This window comes from Cupressus sempervirens, chromosome 7, assembly GCF_028749045.1.
Source record: "Cupressus sempervirens isolate cs-2001-9-10 chromosome 7, ASM2874904v1, whole genome shotgun sequence".
NCBI classification, from domain to species: Eukaryota; Viridiplantae; Streptophyta; class Pinopsida; order Cupressales; family Cupressaceae; genus Cupressus; species Cupressus sempervirens.
The window spans coordinates 383834829-383843458 of record NC_143124.1 but is presented as its reverse complement, the minus strand read 5'-3'; the positions used below and the strand labels follow the sequence as shown (position 1 = coordinate 383843458).

Below are 8630 nucleotides of genomic sequence, written 5' to 3'. Positions count from 1 at the left end.
TTTAAATTTTATAAATTTTATTTTAATACTATATAATCATTTCATTTATATAAATTTTTATCAAACTTTTATTATCTATATTCTATTACAACATAGGAGCCACTAAGTGGCACTTGTTCCAATTTGATTTTAGATAAGGGTATAAAACTATAACAAACTTCATAATACCGAAGTTAGTTTATTTTGTTATATCCAGAAGTATAGATCATTTCGTAACTTATCTTTCCAAACATGATCTTTGCTGAGGCAATGAGGTTCAGACATGACTACAGAGTGCGTGTGGTTACAAATATTGTAATTCCTCTTAGAATTTATTCTATTATATTTGGAAGTATATTAGAAGTATTATAGATATATTAAATAAATCTACCTAAAGAAATGTAGATAGAAATCAATTATAAAATATTTAAATTTAATTTATTATACACAATTATTGTATCTATATTGTTTTTTATTTTAATTTCTAAAAATATTGAAATTTTGACATGCAAATGGTTGTCAAATTTAAGTTTAAAAGATAATTGTTCACACAAATCATATCTTTATTTTTATTGTTTATGTGGTGTTTATTAAATTTTTTAAAGTATATTATGTTTATAATAAATATTGAAATTTTGACGTGCAAATGATTGTCAAATTTAAGTTTAAAAGATAATTGTTCACACCATAATCCACCCTTTCCACCATTGTAGAATGCCTATCGGCATTAACCAGAACTGTATATTTATAAAACTTTTATTATTTATATTCTATTACAACTTATGACAATTACAAACCACTATGTAGTACTTGTTAATACCAAAGTTATTTTATTCTGTTATATCTGGAAGTATACTAGAGTTGTATAACCATGTCCACAATATATTTATTGATCTTCAAATATGAAGTTTACGCAGAGATGGGTGTCAAGATATACATTTCCACGGCGTGTGAATCAATAGTTGAAGTGAGACTTCCTTTATAATTTGCTGAAAGGTATGAATGCTGCAAAATATTTGCAGTCAAAATCATAAAACTCCAAATCAAAATAGACACAAAATTGTAGAGCCTAAAGTATGCTTCTATCGCAATATTATGATATAAAAAAAAACCTGAAAAAAAAAATAACAAAGGAGAATTGCTAATAGCCTTATTGCCCATAAGTCTCTAGCATGAACCGCAGTTTTGGATGAAAGGCCAATGTCTTTCCATTTGGCAGTGATAGAAGCTGTAGGGTTGCTTCTGTTCCAGAAAGCTACAGCTACTTTTTTGTTGGACAAAGGCCCTGCCCATACCTGGGGAAGACCAAATTGACACAGATTAGACATACAAAATCTGAGTTGAATTCAAGGGAAAAATATGCTATTTAATTTCAGAGGCTGAATAAAAGACTTATCTATGTTAATCCATTAACCCACAAAAATATCCGCATACCTCAAGGTCTCCTTGCTTGCTCACTTTGTTCCCCTGAACTCCCAATGAATCTGGGGCCATAGAAAAGGGATTAGAATGGAGCTATAGATTGAAACCCATTATCAAACTTGTATGCTAAAATATCTAAATTGAGCTGACATGTATAACTCACCTTGATTGACATCAATAACCTCTTTGTTTCCCAGGATCTTTAGTGTTTCCTTACTGGCATTCCTTAAGTCAGTGGTAATCATCAAGGGTGCCTGCAATATATACGGATATGAACCCTTAACCACAAGATAATATAAACATGTTTGAATTTCTAAGTATCTCCTTTCTCTAGGCCGGGGTGCTTGTATGGATATGATATTTGAATATTTCTGTGTGGCTTAGAAATGCCAAATTTTGCAACATTTTGTGTGGGTTATGGGTAATGATTCTACTACCAGCTTCTATATTTACTAATGAACCTACTTCAGCTAATTATACATTATGCAGAGGCCTATATTTGTTACCTTCATTAAGGCCCATACGCTGAATTGTGATCTGTACTCATCAATTGTCCAACTGGGACCCATCTTCTCAATCTGCAATACATCTACATCTGGTTTGGATAATCCAAGCACATTAAAATTATTTGATATTAGTATGGATATTACAATGGAAATCAACAGCAATATCAAGCCACTGGACTCATGGAGTAAGGAATGTACCATTCCATCCACGGCCACGACCTGCATAAGCAGCGAGCTCATTCTCTTGTCAGCGAGTTCGAAATCTCTTACCAATTACCGGTGGCAAAGAATATAGGACGCCTCGTCTTTAGGAGAGCTTCACTCATTTTTTTAATACCTAATTATTTCAATAAAAATTCAATACTTTTTTGTTAAATCAAACTGTAAATTTACATTTCAAAAGTCCAATGTTAAAATAGAATATGGTATGAATGTTATGTACCTCGCAAGAGGACTGAACTCAGGAATGTAACAGCTCATATATGTCAAGTAGTCTACTCCCTGCCCATTTATCAAACATCAGTTATTCTTTAGTATTCCAACAGTAGTTAGATTCCCACGCCATTGCATTCAATCTTCGTTTAAGGGCTAAGATCTATGCATCTAAGATAAAGTTGATAAACAAATCTGAAATGGAGCTCAGTTGGGTAAGTAGACTGCGGAATTTTATTGAGAGCGAGTTATCCATGGAGCAAACGTGTTAGCATCCTATTCCTCATGATTAATGGAACTTGCCTTTTTCGAAGAACATGTTTGTTGTTGGAATGTGTAATTTCCTTCTCAAATGAAATGTAAAACAATAATAAAGGATTTTAGAAATTTCTGAATTGACAAATAGGATTAGGTAATGTTTTAGAAGTCGTTTCTGTTCTAGAGAAGTCTATTTGTTCTATGTCCGCTAATTTAGATGTTTTTGGAAATATAAGACTTCTATAAATAGAGGCATCTTGTAATGTTATTGATATGAGAAAAATGTAATTGATTTGAGCATTGTAATTGATATGAGAAAGTTAATGAAATATATTAGTGTCATAGCACATTGAGTATTTTTCCATTTTCGTTTATTTTTGTCCATCCACCTTCCACAAGATGTATTAGAGTTGTCATGGGTTCTACAATTGGTACCAGAGCCTAGTTAAGAAAATCCTATCATTGTTTGTGATAGACGAATCAGAGTCAAGTTAACTAGGAGAATTTGGTCACTATTTTTGACAAAAGTAGCTAATCAAGGCATAGCTGAAGAAGGAAGGAATTTGTTTGTCACTGGAAAAGAGATTTTTTAATTTTGTAGAGCAAGGTTATTTGGAGAACCCTGTCACCATTTGTGATAGATGAAGCTATCAAAGGGTAGCTGAAAGAAGACATGAATTTGATCAAGGTTATTAGTGAATCCTATCACTGGCATTTGTGACAGATGAGGCAAGATTATTAGTGGATCTTATGAAAAGAGAAAATTGTTGGTAAAAGGTTCAGCCAATTGCTAACAAAATATTTGTAGAAATTAAAGGCCACAGCCTTGGAAGACAAAAGGAGTCACACATCTTGGTAGATGAGGCAAACAGTAGTCATGTATTCACAGATATGAAGATTATTGAAAAATGACATTTTGGCATCAGGCAAAAGAAAGAATTTGGATTTGTATGTGAGGTTGAAATTAGGGGGGAGTGTTGGAATGTATAAATTCTCTCTCAAATGAATTGTAAAAGAATAATAGAGGATTCTAGAAATTCTTGGATTGACAAATAGAGTTAGGTAATGTTTTAGAAGTCATTTCTGATTAGTTAGTTTTAGAAAAGTCTATTTGTTCTATGTCAGCTAATTAAGATGCTTCTGGAACTAACCTAAGGCTTCTATAAATAGAGGCATCTTGTAATATTATTGATATGGACAAAATGTAATTGATATGAGAAAGTTAATGAAATATATTAGTGTCGCAACACTTTGAGTATTTTTCCATTTTAGTTTATTTTGTCCATCCACCTTTTACAAGGTGTATTAGAGTTGTTGTGGGTTATTTGAAAAATGAAACCAAATGTGGAAGTCAGTACTATTTATGTATGTTTACAAATAAAAGGGTTTTAATTGATTCTGGCATAGTATGCTCACCCTGCATCCACATATATACCGAGTTTGAGTCCCTTAGAGTGAACATAGTCTACCAAAACTTTGATGTCAGAGGGAAATGTTTTCTTTTTAGCAACGAGATTACCCTACCAATAAATAAGAAGGTTATGAGATGCTCCTAAATATCCCTTTCAATGGGTAATAATAAAGTCTAATGTTTAGAAAAGCCACACGAGGAAACACATAAACATGAGAAAATATATTGATAGCTCCAGTTTAAAAGCATTTATGGTCTATTTGGCAGCAAGAATATGAGTGGAATAGGACATATGTAAATTCTTAAAATTTTAAATTCTCTATTTGGGTGCACCAAATCAGAATTGTGAATAGGAATACTTATTCCAATTTTGACCCAAAAATGAGCTTTTGCAGTTGGAATATGTATTCCTATTCTAGTTTTATTTATTTTAGAAAACATAGATTTTTGGGTCTGAATTCCCATCAAATTGTGACTGAACCAAACAAGAATAGGAATGCTTATTTTTATTTTCTATTCTAGAATAACAATTCCAGAATATTTATTCCTATTCCCATAACTGGTTGAACTTCCTGGATAAACTGGAATTTACAATTGTGAAACCTAACTATGGATTATGGAGACAGCTCTGAATTCACCTGATCATTTCTCAAGATAGCTATAATCTAAAGAAAAAAATAATAACTTGATGCAGAGCTTATTTATTATTGATTTTTTTTTAGCTATACCTGAGCATCTCGGCGTTTTTCACCCCAGTAGTCATCTGGTAATTTTGGAGACAACCAATTTAACATTAGAAAAAACAAAGAATTAAGGACTAGATACAATTAATGGTTTCCAATCTGTCAAGAGAAAAACGGTTATCTAGCTTACCTATGTTAATATATTCATACCCTAACTTGGACAATCCAGTGGAAATCAGTGCATCAGCTGCTTTATGCACATTTATAGTGGGCCAATGTTAAAGATATAGATAATCTGTAACTTCAACAGAAATGAAACCACACTTCCTACTAACAAGCCTGCTATTTTCTAGTAACATTAAATTGAAGGACAATAGTGTAGACTCAAAGTAAAAAAATGATCAATCTTCAACTGTTTCCATCAAAAAAAGGCTACATTAAGCTATCAGTGTCACAGACAAGTTAATCCCAAACTATGTAGTCTATTACAACATACAAAAATCTAGTGTCACCTGCTCCGTGAATAGCGTCTTCATTAATGCCGCTGCAATAGAAATATCCACGACCATTCCATCTGAATACCAAAAAAAGATCAGAACAATTGCATTAATATGTGTTTAAGGGCATGTTCTTTTATTTTTTTCCATTTTCCCTAAAAGGTATAAACTTTTCATCCATATGCAGAAACACCACCATTCTCCAAACTTTTGTTGGCGGTAGTTGGCAGTATTAATTTCTATCATTAATAGCAGACAACCAGCCCACGTCTAGCCCAACTCAGCCGTCCATCCACCGTCCAGAGTAAATAGCAGACAGTCAGCCATCCCAACTATAGTATAGAAGCCGCCCATATTTTTAATACATGAAATATTATAATATAATATAATATGTGTAAAATGTTCTATGTGTATTCTAGAGTATTCTCAGATCTCTATAAATAGAGGCCTTATGTAATGCATTTGTGCAAGACAGTAAGGCAATAAAATTAGTATTATTTCTGTGTATTTGTCTTTCTCTTTGCCTTCAAATTGGTATCAGAGCATGAAGAGCTGGTCCTAGGAGGAAAAGAATTATGTGTTGATATGTATAACTGCTGTAGTAGTGAATGAAGCTTCTAATATTTTTTTGATTGTAGATCATTATCAGCTTCTAAAGTTGGAGACTAGTGGCTGCCAAGATTGAGAGAAGAAAAGATCCCAATTTAATGTTTGAAGAAGGTATGAGCTGATTTCTTGGAGTGAAGTCTAATGATAAAAAAAAAAAAAATTGTTAAAAGGGGAAAATAAGCATTATAATTTTGTTTGTTTAAGCTATATGTCATTGGCTTAGACTTGTTTGGTGGATTTTCTTTGTAAAGCAAAGTTTAAAATTGTAAACTGCAGTTGTAACTGTGTATTAATATGGCTTCAGGAAGTAGTATAGCTCAACCACAAATTCCAATATTTTCTAGTAAAAATTATGAATTTTGGGCTATAAAAATGAAGACACTATTTTGTTCTCAAGGCATATGGGATCTTATTGAAAAGGGTTTTATTGAACCACAAGATGAGTCTACATTAACACAAGATGAAAAGGATAAATTATAAGATAACAGGAAAAAGGATGCTAAAGCATTGTTTCTAATTCAACAATCTTTAGATGAATCAATTTTTCATAAGGCTTGTGCTGCTAAAAAGTCTAAAATTGCATGGGATATTTTAGAAACAGCATATCAAGGGACATCAAAAGTTAAGATTGCTAAATTGCAAACTTTAAGGTGTGATTTTGAAAATTTGTGTATGAAGGATTTAGACTCAGTTGATCAATTTCTAAATCAAGTAATGAATGTGGTTAATCAAATTAGATCATATGGTGATGATTTGATAGATCAAAAAGTTGTTGAAAAGATACTTCATTGTTTGCCTAGAAAATTTGATGCCATTGTTGTTGCCATTGAAGAATCTAAAGATTTGACAATACTATCTATTGATGAATTGATGGGCTCACTTTTATCTCATGAATCAAGAATGAACAGACATAAAAATTCTTCTTTGGAGAATGCATTTAGATCATAGGTATCTTTTGGCAGAGGAAGAGGAAGAGGTAGAAGCATAGATGGACATGGAAGTCCAAATCAAGAAGAGAGAACAAATCAATCCATTCAGAGTTCAAATAGAGGACGTGGTAGAAGTTCATTCCAACACCCATCATCAAGGTTTGATAAATCTCGAATTCAATGTCATTATTGTAAGAGATTTAGTCATATTGCAAGTGAATGTAGAAAGAAACAAGAGGATATTGAAAAGAATGGTGCTAATTACTCAGATGTATCTGATAAAAATTTAGGAAGTTTATTTATAACTTGTAATGTTGCTCAAGAAAGCTCTAGTGATATATGGTTCCTAGATAGTGGATGTAGTAACCATATGATTGGAAATAAAGATTTGTTTGCTAGCTTGGATGATTCTATAAAATCTGAAGTAAAGCTAGGAAATGATAGTGAAGTCTCTATAATGGGAAAAGGTGTTATAAATGTCTTGACAAAAAATGGAGGAAAAAGATGTATTCCTGATGTGTATTTTGTGCCTGGATTAAAACACAATCTCATGAGTGTTGGTCAACTAGTACAAAAGGGTTACAAAGTTTCTTTTGATAATGATGTTTGCACAATCTTGGATAGAAATCCTAGTGGTAGGTTAATTGCAAGGGTCAACATGACACAAAATCGAATGTTCCCCCTCCAGATTCATTGCATTCAAGGAGGAAAAAAAGTTAGTTTTAACACAGTATACTCAAATCAGTCGTGACTATGGCATTTGAGGTATGGTCATCTTCATTTTGATGCTTTAAGCTTATTACAAAAGAAGAATATGGTGAAAGGATTGCCTCAAATATTGAAACCACCAAGTTCATGTGAAAGTTGTATTTTGGAAAAACAACATAGAGAAAGCTTCCCAGTAGGAGGTTCATATAGAGCAAGAGCACCATTGGAATTAGTTCACACTGATATATGTGGACCTATGCAAACTCCATCTTTAGGAGGAAGTATATATTTCCTAACATTTATTGATGATTTTAGCAAGAAGATTTGGATATACTTTCTCAAACAAAAAAGTGAAGCTTTTGAAAAGTTCAAGGAGTTCAAAAATTTGGTTGAAAAACAAAGTGGTCACTACATCAAGGTATTGCGATCTGATAGAGGTGGTGAATTCAGTTCTAATGATTTTCTAGAATTTTGCAAATTTCATGGAATTAAGAAGCAGTTTACCACAAGGTACACACCACAACAAAATGGTGTAGCAAAAAGGAAGAATAGAACCATAATGGAAATGGAAAGGAGTATGTTGAAGGCCAAAAATCTATCCAATGAGTTTTGGGCAGAAGCATTAGCATGTGCTATATACATTTTGAACAGGAGTCCTACAAAGAGTGTTAAAAACACAATTCCACAAGAAGCATGGAATGGTAAGAAACATACAGTATCCCATTTTAGATTTTCTAGCTGTGTTGCTTATTCATTAGTTCCATCTGAATTGAGAAAGAAATTGGATGATAAAAGTGAAAAATGCATCTTTATTGGTTATAGTGAAGAATCAAAGGCTTATAGATTGTATAATCTCGTTTCAAAAAAATTGATCATTAGCAGGGATGTTAAATTTGAAGAAGAAGATTCATGGCATGAAAATGATAACAAACAAGTCACAAGAGGAGCACCAATATTACAAGGTGATGAAGAATTAAAGGAACAAGGGACTCAATCAACACCCAATACTCCACTAAGGAACTTTGTGCAAGGTGCCTCACCTCCAAGTTCAAATGTAAGTGATAAATCCGATTCAACATTCTCAACACCAGGTTACAAAGGTAAGAAGACAAAAAGCTTAAAAGAAATATATGATAAAAAAGAAGAGAATATAGATATTTACTCAAATTTTGCTTTATTTTCTTGTGATCCATTGC

The 8630-nt window shown here is 32.5% G+C and overlaps 1 pseudogene; it reads right to left on the bottom strand.

Annotated features, from left to right (window-relative positions):
* Positions 1-888: 888 nt before the first annotated feature.
* Positions 889-5542, bottom strand: LOC149547094 (alpha-galactosidase 2-like; annotated as a pseudogene).
* Positions 5543-8630: the final 3088 nt, after the last annotated feature.